The sequence below is a fragment of the Stegostoma tigrinum genome, chromosome 37 (genome assembly GCF_030684315.1).
Source record: "Stegostoma tigrinum isolate sSteTig4 chromosome 37, sSteTig4.hap1, whole genome shotgun sequence".
Taxonomy (NCBI): domain Eukaryota; kingdom Metazoa; phylum Chordata; class Chondrichthyes; order Orectolobiformes; family Stegostomatidae; genus Stegostoma; species Stegostoma tigrinum.
Genome location: NC_081390.1, coordinates 2,630,783 through 2,649,288, shown reverse-complemented (window position 1 = coordinate 2,649,288; position 18,506 = coordinate 2,630,783).

Here is an 18,506-nt window from a genome sequence, read left to right as displayed (position 1 = left end):
GAGTGAAATGAGAGAGGATAGAAATATTAAAAATATCTAGCCATTTTGCTACAGGTCCTGAACTAGGTAGAGAACTAGAGAATTCATTTCGGATTAAGATTTTGAGCTAAACAAGTTTAAGGGGTAAACAATTTCACTTAGATTGATCTGGGATTCATCTCAATGGCAGACATTCTGTGTCAGAATGGAAACATTCAGTCAAATGAAGGTTTTATCATTTTTTATCTCAGGGTGTCCACAGTCTACTTTATTGAACTGCTATGATATATAAACCACAGCAGCCAACTTGCATGCTGCAAACGCAGTAAAAGACAGCGTGATAAGATCCCCGGGGTGCAGATTTTATGATGTTAGTTGAGGGATAAATAGTGGCCAGGTCACCATGAAGCAATCCTCTTCTTTAAAATGAAGCCACCAGATCACCTAGGAGAGTAAATGTTTAGCATCTCACCCAAAAAGTGGCAACCTCTGAAATTACAGCCGTCTGTGCCAAACTAGATTATGTGTTCCAGTATCTGGAATAGCACTGAAGCCTATGGCTATCTGGCACAGACAGGAGAGTAGGATATGGTTAGATTTTTCTTTACAATTCTATTGTGGGAAAAATCGAAACATTTGTAGCTCATCCAAAAATTCCCTTGAACTGAGTGACTTGCTTGACAGCATGGTGACTTGGTGGTTATCACTAATGGCACGTATTGCCCAGGATCCAGGTTCAATTCCAGCCTCAGATGACTGTGTATGTGGAGTTTGCATATTCTCTCGAGTCTGCAAAGATGTGCAGGTTAGCTGGATTGGCCATGCTAAATTGCCCATAGTAGGCAATTTATGCTAGGTGAACCAGGCAATGTGAAATACAGGGTTACAGGGATAGGGTGGGGAGGGTGGGTCTGGGTGGGATGCTTTTCAGAGAATTGGTATGACGCAACAGGCTGAATGGCCTGCTTCTGTACTGTAATATTTCTCAAATTTCTGGGGCCAATTACGAGTCAAACTCATTGCTGTAGATCTGGAGTGACATGTAGGCCAGACCAAATAAGGATGGCAGATTTCTCTCCCTAGAAGACATTAGCAAGCCAGATTGATGTTTACTGTTGATGCTAATTTTGAGGGCACCGTTACTAAGAATATCAATTCCAAATTTCTTAATTGAATTAAAATTTCACCAGCAACCGTGGAGGGATTTGAACCCAAGTCCCAGAGAATTAACCTGTGCTTTTGGACAATTAGTCCACTGTAATATGACTATGCACACAGCCTCTACACCCCCATAGTTACAGCTGGCCTCGGTCAAGGGACCACAATGAGACAGCGGATATACAATATTCATAACTATTCTCTGCTGTTAGACAAATAGCTCACATTAGGAACATGAACAATAACAATACACAGTCCACTAACTGATAGGATAGAGTTTAAATCTGCATTTTCTGCCTCTTTTATTAAATCTGACTCTGAGCTAAGGTTGTAAATGTAGCCAACAACTAAATATATAACTTCTTTTCCCCGCACCCTCCACACACATGCCCACCCCTCCTCGTCACACCTGCCTCTTGCTACAGCTGTTTAAATTCGACATTTTCAGCTAATCCTGACCGTGCTTCCTGAAAATTGAGAATTTCATTTTAAAAATGCTGCGTTCTGATTAATTTCCAAAACAAGTTTCTGCTTCAGAGCTGACAGATTTTAATCCATAAATAAAATTTCAATGAATTCATCGGAGGTCCCCTGTAGCACTGCTTCAAATCAGTTTTAAAGATTCTAACAACAGAGGGCACCCTTACACACCACAGATGATATCAAACCAAAAACCGAGATTTATTACAATTTTCCCCAAATGGTACAATATTCTTGGATTGATTAAAGATGTTTCAAAATAAAACAGAATTCTTGACTGTAGAGCTAACTTCATCAGCTGAACTGGAATACATTCACCAGTGCTAATATAAAAATGGAGACCTCAGGGGATGCAAAGTGTTTGATTGCAAAAATGATTCGGAAAATTTAGAGCACGTTCATTCTCATTTATGCTACCAAATGTTGACTCTGCCTAACTATATCTATCTGTTGACTGCTCTTTCCTCCCTTAAGAAGCCTTACTTATCCTATTTAGGAACTTGGGCAATGCTGGCCATGTTTGCATATATTACCCATCCCCAGATTCCCTCCAGGGGCTGAAGCATGTTGCGTCAACTACATGGCTCACTGCAGATGCTGTAAATCAGGAACAAAAGCAAAGTTGCTGGAAAAGCTCAGCAAGTCTGGCAGCACCTATGGAAGAGAAAACATAGTTAACGTTTCAGGTCTGGTGAGGAAGTTCTGAGGAGGGGTTATCGGACCCAAAACGTTAACTCTGTTTTCTCCTCCACAGATGCTGCCCGACCTGCTGAGCTTTTCCAGCAACTTTGCTTTTGTACATGGCTTACTGGACAAGTTAGAGGATCATTAAGAATTAACCAGTACTGGGGAAGGAGAGAGCTCTTCTGATGGGACTGGGTCTATCTGAGTCAGGCTGGGACCAGAGTCCTGTCAAATTGTATAATGAATGAATGAATTAGCTTTATTGTCACATGTACTCAAATAAGTACAGGGAAAAATTTATAAGTTGCCACTTATAGCGCCATCTTAGGCACAAAATTCCCGAGGTACAGCTTCTTTAGTCACAAGATTAGGTACAACCCTTAATTACTGAAGAGAGAAATGAAGCAAAGAAAGTTATATTACAGCAAAACACAGTATGGTCATAGGTCAGAAAAGTAAGAAGCAAAGTTAAAAAAAAAATTCACAGTCTCTCTCCAAAGGCTCTAAGGAGCAGATCAACACAGGAGACCTGCACATGGTCTGACTAGCCCCACCCTCACACTAGGCTGCTGTCCCTACCCCACACTAGGCCGTTGTCCCCATCCCCACACTAGGCCGCTGTCCCCACTCCCACACTGTCCCACCCCCACTCTAGGCCACTGCCCCCACTCCCACACTAAGCTGCTTCCCCCACTCCCACACAAGGCCGCTGTCCCCACTCACACATTAGGCTGCTGGCCCCACTTTCACAGTGCCCCCACTCCCACACTGACCCCACACCCACTCTAGGCCGCTGCCCCCACTCCCACACTAGGCTGCTGTCCCCATCCCACACTAAGCTGCTGCCCCCACTCCCACACTAAGCTGCTGCCCCCACTCCCACATTAGGCCACTGTCCCCACCCCCACGTTAGGCCACTGCCTCTACTCTGCGCTGGGTCTCTGACCGCTGGCATTCTCACTTCTTGCCACTAGGAACTAGCATTGTAGATCAGGCTTTAAACTAAATAGTCGGCTCAGTACCATGGGAAATAATAAAAATGAAAGTAGGATTGCAGATGACTAATGGAGCCGAACGTTACCAGAAAATGAAAGGAAGGGACAGAAAGCATGATTGGCAGAGAGTGCCCAAAGTGATACTGGTGTCAAAAAATTCAAAAGTACAACAAAATCAAATGCTTCATATCCTAATAAGGTAGATGATTTGATGATGTAGATCAAGGTAAAGGAATATGATTTCATAGCCACATAAAAATATAGTTACAAGGAGATCAAAACTGAAAACTTAATGTTCAACAATATTTGAAATTTTGGACAAGTGGAGAAGGTGATGGGTTGCTCCTGCTAATAAGAGATGAAATGGTAATAGTTGCAAGGTCCAATCTAAGTTCAGGAGATGCAAACTCCATTTGCGCAGAGATAAAAAAAAACAGAAAGGGAAAGTTGAAGTAGAAGACCTCCAACCAGGAGCCACACTGCTGGAAAGAGTACAAATCAACAAGTAATGGGAGCGTGTAAAAAGAAGTGAGCAAAAATTATGGATGACTTTAATGTTGATTGGGTTAATCAAATTGGAAAGCGTAGCAATGACAACAAATTCATAGAATGTACAAGGAATAGTTTCTTAGAACAGTATGTCATAGAGCCAACCAGAGAGCAGACTACCTTGGATCTGCAAACAGGTAATAAGGCAGGTTTAATAAATGACCACTGAGTAAAAGATCCACTTGGAATTAGTGATCACAACATGGTAGAATTCAGCCTTTAGTTTAAGAGTGAGAAAATTGGTTGGAAACAACTATTATTAACTTAAATAGAGGAATTACAACAAAATGAGGGTAGAGTTAGTTCAGGTGAACTGGGTAGAAAGATTAGCAGGAGTGATGGTAAGCGAGCAGTGGCAGATATTTATGAATGTAATTCATGACTCTCAGCAAAAATACATCCCATTAAGGAGGAAAGATTCTAAGAGAGGGATAAACCAACTGTAGTTAACCAAGGAACTTAAGAAGAGCAATAAATTGAAAGAAAAAGCACATAAGGAGGTTAATGGGGAGGGGATGGCCTAGTGGTATTATCACTGGACCATTGATCTAGGAAACTCGATTAGTGTCCTGAGGACCTGAGTTTGAATCCCACCATGGCAAACGGTAGAATATGAATTCAATAAATATCTGGAATTAAGAGTCTAATTATGACCATGAATCCATTGTCGATTGTCAGGAAAAACCCATCTGGTTCACTAATGTCCTTTAGGGAAGGCAACTGCCATCCTTATCTGGTCTGGCCTACATGTGGCTCCAGACCCACAGCAATGTGGTTGACTCTTAACTGCCCTCTGGGCAATTAGGGATGGACAATAAATGCTGCCTAGCTAGTGACACCCTCATCCTGTGAATGAATGAAGAAAATAAAAATCAGTGATAACCCTGAGGTCTGGGATAAATTCAGAAACCAGTAAAAGCAAACTAAAAAGATAATGAAGGCAGAAAAGATAACTACACGGCAAACTAGCAGGGGATATGAAAAAAGGAAGAGAAAGATCCAAGTGATCATAGGGCCCTTAGAAAAGAAAGCTAGGAGATGGTTTTTGGGAACAAGGAAATGGCAAAGAAGTTAAGCAGATATTTTGCATCAGGCTTTATGGTGGAAAATACTTTGATCATCCCGTTAATACTGAAGAATACTGGGGAGACATTAAGTATGAGTTCATGGATGAACTTCAGGGTGAGGGAAAGTCACCTCAGTTCTTTGCAGCAGGAGGCAGTCACACCATTTGTTATTGGTGCATCTGATATGGTCAGTGTTCAGGGACAGGACAGAATGACTTGGAGTAAGGAAAGTGAGACGAGCCAGAGGCAGGAATACAGGGGTATCAGCCTTTTCAGACAGAACTGCAGAAGTGGATCAGAAATTGGCTTGCTGAAAGAAAGAAGAGGGTGGTAGTTGATGGGAAATGTTCATCCTGGAGGCCAGTTACTAGTGGTGTACCCCAAGGGTCGGTGTTGGGTCCACTGCTGTTTGTCATTTTTATAAATGACCTGGATGAGGGCATAGAAGGATGGGTTAGTAAATTTGCAGATGACACTAAGGTCGGTGGAGTTGTGGATAGTGATGAAGGATGCTGTAGGTTGCAGAGAGACATAGATAAGCTGCAGAGCTGGGCTGAGAGGTGGCAAATGGAGTTTAATGCAGACAAGTGTGAGGTGAAGCACTTTGGTAGGAGTAACCAGAAGGCAAAGTACTGGGCTAATGGTAAGATTCTTAGTAGTGTAGATGAGCAGAGAGATCTCAGTGTCCATGTACACAGATCCTTGAAAGTTGCCACCCAGGTTGACAGGGCTGTTAAGAAGGCATACAGTGTTTTAGCTTTTATTAATAGAGGGATTGAGTTCCGGAACCAAGAGGTTATGGTGAAGGTGTACAAAACTTTGGTGCGGTCGCACTTGGAGTATTGTGTACAGTCCTGGTCACCGCATTATAAGAAGGATGTGGAAGCTTTGGAAAGGGTGCAGAGGAGATTTACTAGGATGTTGCCTGGTATGGAGAGAAGGTCTTATGAGGAAAGGCTGAGGGACTTGAGGCTGTTTTCATTAGAGAGAAGAAGATTGAGAGGTGACTTAATTGAAACATATAAAATAATCAGAGGGTTAGATAGGGTGGATAGGGAGAGCCTTTTTCCTAGGATGGTGACGGCGAGCACGAGGGGGCATAGCTTTAAATTGAGGTGTGAAAGATATAGGACAGATGTCAGAGGTAGTTTCTTTACTCAGAGAGTAGTAAGGGAATGGAACGCTTTGCCTGCAACGGTAGTAGATTCGCCAACTTTAGGTACATTTAAGTCGTCATTGGATATCCATATGGACGTACATGGAATAGTGTAGGTTAGATAGGCTTGAGATCGGTATGACAGGTCGGCACAACATCGAGGGCCAAAGGGCCTGTACTGTGCTGTAACGTTCTATGTTCTATGTAAGTATTCTAACACAGAAAAGATGCAATTCAGCCCATCATGCCTGCACCAGCTCATTAAATGAGCATTGTTGCCCAGTACCATTCTCTTCCTTTATTCCCCATACGCTTGCATCTTACTTTTATCCAAATAATCATCTTATAGCCTCTTGAAAGTCTCAGTTGAATCTGCTTCTACCATATTTCCAGGCAGTGCCTTCCATCCGCTGTTTACTCACTGAATGAAAACAATTTTCCTCACATCACGTTCACTACATTTTTGCAAATTACTTTAAATCTATGTCTCTTTGTTCTTGTTACTTTTATAAGTGGGAATAGTTTCTCACTACCTACACCATCCAGCCCACTCATAATTTTGAAAACACCTGTCTGATAGAGTCATGGAATAATACAGCACAGAAACAGGCCCTTCAGCCCAAACTGGTCCATGCTGACCATGGTACCCACTCAGCTGTTTGGTCCATATTCCTCTAAAACCTTCCTATCCGTGTGTCTAGTCAAATATATTTTAAATGTTGCTATTGTACCTGCCTCAACCACTTTCTCTGGCAGCCCATTCCATATGCGCACCACTCTCTGTGTGAAGAAGTCACCTCTCAGATCCTTCTTAAATTTATCCCATGCACCTTAAACCTCCACCCTCTAGTGTTCAATTCCACATCCCTGGGCAAAAGACTATGTACATTCATCCTATCTGTGCCCCTCATGATTTTATACACCTCAATAAGGTCACACCTCATTCTTCTATGTTTCAAAAGATAAAGTCCTATCCTGGCCAACATCTCCCTATAACTCAGTCTACTAGACCTGCAAAATCCTCGTAAATCTTCATTGCACACTCTCCAGTTTAACAATGTCATTCCTACAACAGGGTGACAAAAACTGTACATGATACTGCAAATGCAGCCTCACCAACACCTTATACAACTGTAACATAACATCCCAGCTCCAATACTCAATGTCTCAACCAGCATCACAAATGCCTTCTTCACCACCCTGTCCACCTGTGACATCAATTTGAATGAGCTACGTACTTGTGCTCCTAGGTCTCTCTGTTCCACAACATTCCTCAGGACCTTTACTGTATAAATCCTACTTGGTTTGACTTTCCAAAATGCAACACCTCACACTTATCTGTATTGAATTGCATTTGCCAGTCCTCAATTCTGTTCCGCATCAGATCAGGATCCCTCTGTAAATTTGGATAACCCTCCTCGCTATCAATGATATCTTCTAATTTTGTATAATCTACAAACTTACTGAGCATGCCTTGTACATTCATATCCAGATCATTTATGAAAATAACAAATAGCAAAGATGCCTGCACTGACCCCTGTGGCACACCACTAGTCACAGGCCTTTAGTCCAAGAAACAATCTTCAACCAACACCCTCTGCTACCTACTATTGAGCCAGTTTTGAATCCAATTAGCCAGCTCTCCCTGGATCCCATGCAACCTCACTTTCATGACGAGCCTGCCCTGCAGGATCTTGTCAAAGGCCTTACTAAAGTCCATAGAGTCTATCCACTGCTGAAGCTTCATCCATCCTCTTGGTTATGTCTTCAAAATATTCTAAAAGACTTGCCAGTCATGACTTCCAGTGCACAAATCCATGCTGACTATCCCTAATCAGATCTTGACTATCCAAATGTTGGTTGATCCTGTCCCTCAGTATCCTGTTCAATAACTTGCCTACCACTGATATCAGTTTCCGTGGTCTGTAGTCCCCTGGCTGTCTTTGCTCCCTTTCTTAAACAATGGAACAACATCAGCCACCCTCCAGCTCTTGTACTCTATGTCCTTGTTAATAAAGCTAAGGAAGTTGTATGATTTACACTGCTCTCTCTACCTGTCCTACTACCTTCAATGATCTGTGCATATATACACCTAGACACCTTTGCTCCTGTAGCCCACCTGCGTATAACCGTACTCCTTATTTTTACATTGTATTTCAATGTTGTTCCAACCAAACGCAACATTAGTCACCATCTAGTCTTCCGGAACTTCAGCAGTGGCTAAAGATGAAGCAAAAATCTCTGCTGGGGTCTCTGTAATTTCTTCCCTAGCCTCTCACAACGTCTGAGGATGGGCTCGATCAGGCCCAAGGGATTTATCCACCCTAATGAGCTTTAAGGCTACAAACACCTCCTCTCTGGTAATGTGTATGAGGTCCAAAACATCGCCACTTGTTTCTCTCATTTCCTTAGCATCCGTGATTTTCTCCTCAGTTTACACTGAGGAGATCTCCTCCCAGCCTTCCGTTTTTAACTCTATTTCATTATTTTTCTACTTCATACTAAGAAGGACTCTCACATTGAACACTTAACTATATTTCCTTATATTTCTACTTTGTACTTAAGATTTTGTATCTCGGTACCTCTGTACCTATGATGGCACTGGGAATGGTGACCTTGTACACTTTTCGCTGTCCTCCTGCATCCCTGTACTTGAGTACACATGACAATAAAATCTAATTCTAATTCTCTCCAAAGAGAAGAGTTCCAACTTCTTCAACAACAAAAACAGAAATTTTCAGCAGGCCTGGCGGCATCTGTGGAGAGAAAGCAGAGTCAACATTTTGGGTCCAGTGACACTTCTTCAGAACTGACTATAGAATTCCTACAGCGTGGGAGCAGGCCATTCAATCCATTGGATCTGCATAATCCCTCCAAAGAGCATCCCACCCAGGCCCAGCCCATCTCATCCCGGACCAGGCAATTCCCATGACTGACCCGCCTAGCTTGCACATCCCTGAAAACTATGGGCAATTTAGTATGTACAACCCACCCAACCGACACAGGGAGAATGTGCAAACTCCACACAGATAGTCACCCAAGGGTGGAATTGAACCCAGGTCCCTGGCGCTGTGAGGCTGCAGTGCTAACCACTGAGACTCTGTGCTGTTGGTGGCAACTAGGAAAAGTTTAGTACATATGCTGAACACAGAGTGGGGGTGGGAGGTGGAGGAGTATACAATAGATGGAGATTAAGTCAAGAGAAAAAGAGAGCACAGCAGGTGATCAGACAAAGGTATCCTGGTGAAATAGAAATTACTGAAGAAACTCAGAAGGTCTGGCAGCATCAATGAAGAGAAAGTAGAGTTAACATTTTGGGTTGAGTAATCCCTCTTCAGAACTGAAGAACAGACCCTTCTTTGTACTGAAGAAGGGCCAAGAAATACAAAATGTTAACTCTGTTTTCTCTCCATAGATGCTGCAACCTGCTGAGTTTTTCCAGCAATTTCTGATTTTGTTTCTGACCTCCAGCATTTGCAGGCTTTTCGTGGGGTTCTTTTTAATGGAAAGTGGTGAGCCAAGTGGTAAGAAATGCTACCAATGAGGACCATTCATGGCTAAAAATGGGTTGGCTGTGACAAAAGCAGCCCAAGTGATAACAAGGCCAATGGTGTGGGGATGGGTGAAGGCCATTGGAAAGGCTGCTCAGGCCCTAAAATTATTGAAGTCAATATTGAGTCGTGAAGGTGCCAGGCAGAAAATGAGATGTTGTTCTTCCAACTTGCACTGAGCCTCACTGGTGTGTTAAAACAAGCCCAAAATGTTGGCCAGGGTACTTAATAGTGTTTTGAAGTGATAGGTATCTGGAATCTCGGGGTCATTTTTGGTGACAGAAAGTAAGTGTTCTGCAAATCAGTGTCCCCACTGTAGTGTAGAGGAGACCACATTGTGAGCAGAGAGTACAGTAGACTAGATTGAGTGGTGCAGGTAAATTGATGCTTCACTTCGATGGTGTGTCTGAGGGCATGGATATTGAGGAGGGAAGAAGTAAATAGGCAGGTGTAACACCTTCTGCAGTAGCAAGAGAAGGTGGCATAGGAGAGGTGTTGGGAATGGAGGAGGAGTGGCCTAGGTTGTCCTGGAAGCAACAGTCCCCAACTTCTTGAACCTGTCTTCATGGCTGAAGTTTCCCACTCCTGGAACTATTCTTGTGAATCATTTCTACACTCTCCAATGCATTCACATGCTTCCTATAATGTGGTTCCCACAACTTGATACAATAGTCAAGCTGAGGTCTCACAAGCATCTGATACAAGTTCAATACCCACTCCTAGGTCTTGTACTCTATGTCCTTGTTAATAAAGCTCAGGATGCTGTATGATTTACACTGCTCTCTCTACCTGTCCTACCACCTTCAATGATCTGTGCATATATACACCTGGAACACTCTGCTCCTGTAGCCCAGCCCCTTATAACAGTACTCCTTATTTTTACATTGTATTTCAATGTTATTCCAACCAAATGCAACGCTCCACATTTCTGTGCGTTGAAACTTTATCTGCTACCTTCTGCCAACTCCACTGATTTGTCAATGTCCTTTTGCAGTTTACACTGTCCTCCTCAAAGTCTACAATTATTGCAAACTTTGTGTCATTTGCAAACTTTAAAATGTCTTTAGTACCAAAATGAGGAGTTCATAGAATATTTTTGGGATCGTTTCTTAGAACGACACATTCTGGAGCCAACTAGAGGACAGGTTATGCTAAACCTTAAGGCCGATTCACTGTACTTCGTTTCTCAGAAAGCATTTGATAAGGTGTCACATTGGGATTATTGAGAAAAATAAAAGCCCAGGAAGTAGGAGGAATGGAAAGAAGAGTGGCTAGCTAACAGAAAATATTGTAGAAGGAGCTAGGACTTTATCAAGTGCTGTGCCACAGGATAATAGTTTACATAAATTACTAGCAGCTAAATGAAGGGACGGAAGGTAAGGTTGCCAAATTTGTGGACAATACAAAGATAGAAAGGAAAGCAAGTTGAGAGAAAGGCATAAGGAAGCTACAAAGAAAAGTAACATGCCAAGTGAGTGGAAAAAGATGCGGCAAAATGGAGTATTTACGGGCAAATGTGAAATTGTCCATTTTGGCAGAATAAGTTTAAAATATCTTATCTAAATGCTGAGAGTTTTCCATGATCTGAGATGGAAAGAGGTCTGAGTCTCCTAATGCATGAATCACAAAAGGGCAGTGTGCAGGCACAGAAAGTAATTAGGAAAAATAACCTACAAACCTACTGGATTTTTTGAAAATGTAACTAGTACAGTAGATTAGGATGTGGATGTGATTTACTTGGGTTTTCAGAAAAATTCCAATAAGGTCCCACATGAGAGGTTAACAATAAAATTAAATCATCTGGGATTGGGGTCGTGTACTAACACAATAGAGGACTGGTTGGCAGACACGAAACAAAGATTAGGAATAAACGTCATTTCTTGAGTGGTAAACTGTGACTTGCATGGTATCAGAGAGTCCAATGCTTGGACCCCAGCTTCTCATAATAAGGATTAATGATCTGGATGAGGCAACCAAATGTAACATCTCCAAGTTTGTAGATTACACTAAGCTGGGTGGGAGGGTGAGCTTGTGCCCTTGTGGGTTTCCTCTGGGTGCTGCAGTTTCCTTCCACAGCCAAAGATGGGTAGGTTAGGTGGATTAGCCATGGGAAATGTGGGGTTAAGGGATAGGGTAGGGGGCTGGGTCTGGGTAGGATTGGGGCCGAATGGCCAGCTACCAGGCTGTGTGTGTGGCATTTGTCAGTCTCGAGAGACCATGGATCTGCGCCTGAAGAGTTTTGATTCAGCTGCTGGTGATAGCTGTACAGGACCACACAGGAGTGACAGTCTCGGTTGCAGCGACTGCATTTGAAGACACTCTCCTCCAGTGTTACCAGACTGTAAGGGGTTAAATAATGTGTGTTTACTGGGATTTGGAAGAAAGACAAGGGTTATCAAAGAAGCTTATAAAGTCCTAACAGGAGAAGACCAGATAAATGAGGGAACAATGTTCCTGATAGTGGGGAGTCTAGAACCAGGGAATCACAGCCTGAGGATATGGGATAACCTTTTTAGGCTGAGATGAAAGGAAATTTCTACACCCAGAGAGTGATGAGCCTGAAAAATTTTCTGCCACAGAAAGAGATTAAAATATTTAATGTTTTCAAGAAGGAGTTAGATCTTGTTCATAGAATCCCGACAGTGTGGAATCAGGACCTTTGGCCCAACAAGTCCACACTGACCCTCAGAGCATCCCACCCACCTATAACCTACTTAATCTACACATCCCTAAACACTAGGGGTAATTTAGCATGGCCAATCCACCTAGCCTGCAAATCTTTAGACTGTGGGGCAAAACTGGAGGAAACCCACAGAGAAAATGTGCAAACTCCACACAGACTGAGGGTGGAATCAAACCCGGATTCCTGGCACTGCTACCCACTGTACCACCATGCCACCTGAAGGTCTAAAGGGATCAAAGGGTATGGGCAGAAAGCATGGACAGGGTGCAGAGTTACGTGATCAGCCATGATCAGATTGAATGACGGAGCAAGCTTGAAGGGCCAAATGGCTTACTGCTATTCCTATTTTCTATGTTTCTATGTTTACCCAAACCGTCTCCACATCTTGCTGCATTACACTGCTTCATTGGACTTCTGTCCACAATTCATGACCAGTTGTCTTTGTATTCCAGTTGAGACCACCACATTTGGACATTAAAATGCTAGATATCCAGAAGGCAGCAAATTGGTGGTGTTCTGGGCCACATGTTGGTGATGAGCTCTGTCAGAATGGAGAATAGGAGTTGAACAACACAGGGTGCTGTATCCCAGCTACGCAGTCCCCACATTTGTTGAAACGCTGTAAGGTTCATTATCTTCACATCGTGGATAGTTAAATAGCATAGGAAAAGTTAAATCAGGACTCCCAGCCCGACCTTATCTCTGAAAAAGTTACCTGTTTAATTGTAAAAAGGCAATATGAACAGCTCTTTGCTTAATTGTGCATATTACTCAGAACAAACAAAATGGATTACTGGCATAAGTAGAGACTAGCGACTATGATCTTATAGCCATTACAGAGATATATTCACAAGGAGATCAAAGCTGGGGACTAAATATTCAGGGGTATGCCCCTTTTCAAAAATACATACAGGAAGAAAAAAGTGTGGGAACGACGGAGCTGACTTGGACGGGCTGAATGTTTAAATTCTACTATTACTTCTTATGATCTTATGCACAGGCTTTGGGGACTCAGGAGCTGAATTACTTGTAGTAATTTTCCTAGCTTTTGATCTACTCCTGTGGACATTTCAATTTCTGGTTAGTGGCATCCAACCAGAACTTTGATGCTAGAGGATTCAGTGATGGCAATGGCAATGAATGTCAAGAAGAGATTATATGATTTTTCTCTTGTTGAAGATGGAAATTTCCTAGCATTTGTGTGGCCTCTGTGTAACTTGCTACTTGTCAGTCCAAACCTGGATGTTGTCCAGGTCTTACTACATTTGAACATGGTCTGTGTAAGTATGAGAGGAGTGGCAATTGGTGCTGAGCCATATGCAAACATTGGTGAACAATCTCACTTCTGACCTTATGACAGAAGGAAAGTCATGACCCTGTCCTGATGAACTCCTGCAGTGAAGACTCATGGATGAGATGATAGACTTCCAACAACAACATCCATCATCCATTGTGCTGGTCATAACTTCTACCAATACGGAAGTGTTTACATGATTCCTATTGATTCCAATTTCACCAGGGCTCTTTGATACCACATTTGGTCAAATGCTACCTTGATGTCAAGGGCTGTCACTCTCACCTCAGCTCTTATATCTATATTTAGGTCCAGGCTGGAATGAGATCAGCAGCCAAGTGGCCCTAGCCTTAACCAAACTGACCATCATGACTAGGTTATTGCTAAGTCTTCCATTGGCTTTCTGATGATTGAGGATAGACTGATGAGGTGGTAATTGACTGGGCTCAATTTGTCCTGGTTTACTGTGTACAGGACATTAACTGAGCAAATTTCCACATTGTCAGGTAGGTACCATTGTAACAGCTGCACTGGGGCAGCTTGGCTATGGATGCAGAAAGTCCTGGAGCATAAGTCTTTAGCACTCTTGCCGGAATGTTGTCAGGGTCCATAGCCTTCAGCCATTCCATGATATCACATGGAGTGAATCAAATCGGCTGAAGACTGGAATCTGTGATGCTGGAGACTTCAGGAGCATGTTGAAGTCGTCCACTTGGCACTTCCGACTGGAGATGGTTGCAATTGTTTCAGTCTCACCTTTGCAGTGATGTGCCAAGTGCCTCCCTCCCTGAGGTCAGAGATGATTGTGGATCCTCATCCTCCACTGAGAGGTTTAATTATCGATTCATAACTGGATTTAGCAGGCTTCCAGAGCTTGGATCTTATTCATTAGTTGTGGGATTACTTATCTGCATCACTTGTACTTATGTTTTTTGGCAATTATCTCTATGTTGTAGTTTCACTAGGATGGTATCTCATTTTTAGGTATATTTGGTGCTGTTCCTGTTATTTCCTCCTGCACTCTTCACTTATCTAAGGATGATTCCCTGGCCTGTCGTTAATGGTAGAGTGCCAGGCCATGAGGTTGTATATTGGGTTGGAGTACAATTCTGTTGTTGCTTCACAGTGGTTCATAGATGCCTGATTTTCACTTGTCAGCTCCATTCAAGGTCTATCCAGTTTAGTTTTGTCATTGTGCCAGAACAACATGATGGAGGGCATCCTCTGTGTGAAGGCAGGATTTCATTGCCAAAAGAACTGTGCAGTGGCCACTCCTACAAATATTGGCACAGTCAAATGTGTCTGTGACAGATAGATTAGTGGGGATGATGTCAAGTAAATTTGTACCTTCTGTTATTTCCTCACCAGCTGTCATTGACTCAGTCCAGCTGCTATGTCCTTTAGAACTCAAGCAGTTCAGACTGCAGTACTGCTACTGAACAATGCCTGGTGGTAGGCGCAGCCAGAGTATATGCTTTGCCCTTGCTGCTGTCTATGCCTTTGAATTGATGCTCCACATAGAGAAGTACAAATGCGTCAGCCCAGTGGAGATGGTCACTGAAGAGGGTGGATGACTGAACAATTCACAGCCAGTAGTAGAGATTTGAAGTTTTTAATTACAATTTGATGTTCCTTATAGTAGCTGCCTCGTTTACATCTGTCAAAATCCATTCAATTTCAGCTGCACAATACTGACAGCATGTTTTCTGTGTCGCCTTTAATGGCATCTCTCTCCGAGCTGAACCACACCTGAGGTCATATAACTAAATTACGACAGTTCATCTTATAGATGGTTACACTGGGCAACGGTGGTGAAGGAAATGAATGTTGAAGGTGGTGGATGCTATGCCAATCAAATAGGTTGTTTTGTTCTGGATGGTGATGAATTTCTTGAGTATTATTGGAGCCACACCCACCCAGGCAAGTGCGAAGCATTCCCTCACCTTCCTGAGTTGTTCCTTATAGATGGTGGATGGTCCTTGAGGAGCCAGGTGAGTTACCACAAAATTCCCAACCACTGTCCTGCTCTTTGCTTGACACTTTTGCAGCAAAAAAAATTACTTGCCACTTATCAGCAAAGAATGAAAACTGCCCAGGATTTGCTGCGTATGAACATAAGGACATAAGAACTAGGAGCAGGAGAAAGCCATCCGGCCCCTCAAGCCTGCTCCACCATTCAATGAGATCATGGCTGATCTTTTCATAGACTCAGCTCCACTTACCTGCTCACTCACCATAAGCCTTCATTCCTTTACTGTTCAAAAATCTATATTTTTTTGCCTTAAAAACATTCAATGAGGTAGCCTCAACTGTTTCATTGGACAAGGAAATGCACAAATTCACAACGCTTTGGGAGAAGTTCCTCCTCAACTCATTCCTAAATCTGCTAGTCCTTATTTTTGAGGCTATGGCTCATAGTTTTAGTTTCATCCACCAGCGGAAACAACCTCCCTGCTTCCATCTTATCTATTCCCTTCATAATTTTAGATAAAGGATTTCACTTTCTGAGGAGTTATGAATGGGAATGGACAGTGCCTGAACACCAGCAAACATTCCCAATTCTAATTTTAGGCAGTGAAGGTGATTGGGCCTATGACTATGCATGAAGCACTTCCTGCAGGGACTAACTGGGACTGAGAGGATTGGTCTCCAAACCTTGTGACTCCAACTGGTGGAGGGCTTTCCCCTACTTTCCACTGATGTCAAATTTCACTGAGGCTTGTTGATGCCACACTCAACCTAATGCTTCACTGACATGAGGGACAGTCACTCTCATTTATTCTAGACTTCAGTCTTTTTGTCCATGTTTGGATCAAAGCTGTGATGAAATCAGGAGCTGAATGCCCCCAGCAGGACCCAAAGTGAGCATCAATGAGCACATTGAAGGTTATAACTGCTGTGTTATCTGTCCCATCGAGCCACACCCACAAGTAGGGATTAATAGCACAGTCCACTAGGGATATAATACTATTTGCTGGTTTGATTGAACCTGTGCAAATGTTGAAATGTGAAAACATGGATTGCCCATTGAGTATAATGTAGCTCTCTCCTGGTTACATCTGAGTATCGGGAACTTGATGCTGCTGCGGAGTCCCAGGCTCCGCAGACCATGTGGCTCCATGTGACAGTTAGCGCTAGAGTTCCTTTTAGTATTGTGCTGCACAGGCAGACTCCCCTTCTTGCACAATGAAGCCAGAGCCCTTGTTGCTCCCTGACTGCTCTAGGCCACAGACCTGCACACCCAAGGAGAACACAGCTAGATTATGTGTCTCCCTCGCTGTCTAACTAAGTAGCATGCTGAGCTTGTTTGTCACCGCTCACTGAGAGCCTTTAAGGAGAAGATGTCAGTTCATTAGAGTTTAATTCATATCAAATAGACTGCACACCAATCCATGGTACAATGAAATTCAACTAACAGATAAAGTACCAGCAGGAGAGGGTCTCTGTGGCTTTGTAAGTAATAGCAACAGACAACAAGCAAAAGATCCTCCTCAATAGGCTGCTGACATGCAGAGGACTTCTAACTGCTTAGAATAAAAGTTCAGGCATTAATTAGGAATGCCTTTTGCACGCCTCAGCAATTCTGAAAAGCGTTTTTTTTAAAACTTTCAGTCCAATGTAAGGAAAAAGGCCATTAGAAAAAAAACACGTGATAATTTTAGTTGTCAGGGAATTCTTCAAAGTGCATTGATTAGCAGCCTCCAAACAATATGTCACACAAATTACTTAGAAATTCAAGGTTTTGACTATAATTTGCAAATGCTCCTTGGCAGCAGGTATGCTGTTTTAATAAAAAGACAAAGGGGATAGACTGAGTATTGCTGCTCATTCCCTGGTGTGGATAAATTGCAGCACATGCTGTTCAGGGACAGGATACATCACTATATAAATAGGAAACAAATACAAAAAGAGCTGGAGAAACCTGGCAGAGCTGGCAGCATCTGCGGAGATAGAAACAGAGTGAATGTTTCTAGTCCAGTATGACTCTCCTTCAGAAGAACAGTCACAATGGATTCGAAGCGTTAACTCTACTTCACTCCCCACACAGATACTGCCAGGTAGGCTGAAATCCTCCAGCATTCTCTGTGTTGGTTTCAGATTTCCAGCTCTTGCGATATTTTGCTTTCATTATTTCGAAAAGCACTGGTTAAGCAAGGCTAATTACTGTATCTGACAAGGTTTTGTCTGAATAACTTGATGGAATTTCTTTACAGGAGCTAACAAGGAGAGCCGGTGAAGGGAGAATGGTTGATATCATGTCAAAAATATACAGTCAATGCCCCACATGGACTGATCAGAATAAAAAACCTATTGGATACAGGTGAGTAACAAATTTGATCCAAAACTGCTTGAGTGGCAGGAAGTAGATTGATAATTGCTCTTTGGATTGATTCCCGTGGGTTCCATTGAGTTCAATTCTTCTCCCTTGTCATTATTGCATATATCAATGATTCAGACTTAGATGCAGCGGACCCCATTAGAAAATTGGGAGATGATACAACCACAGAAAGAAAGGTAGTGAGGAGGGAAGCTGCACGATGACATTGATGGACTTGTCAGGCAGTCAGAAATTTGCCAAAAAAGGGTTTCAATCCATTGAAATGTGAAGTGCTGCATTTGGGGAAGACATAGAAGATAAAGGAATACATTAAAAAAAACAGATGAGGAATAGTGTCAAGAAACCATGGGACATTGAAGTGCAATGTCCATAAATCTCTGAACGTTACAGTCCAGGTGAATGATGTGCTTAAGGCAGCTATTTTTATTCTTTAATAGCAATGTTAGCATCACTGGCAAGGCCAACATCTATTGCCCATCCCTAATCACCCTCGAACTGAGTGCCTTGCTACACCATTCCAGAGGGCAGTTAAAAGACACACTGCTGTGGGTCTGAAGTTGCAATTAGGACA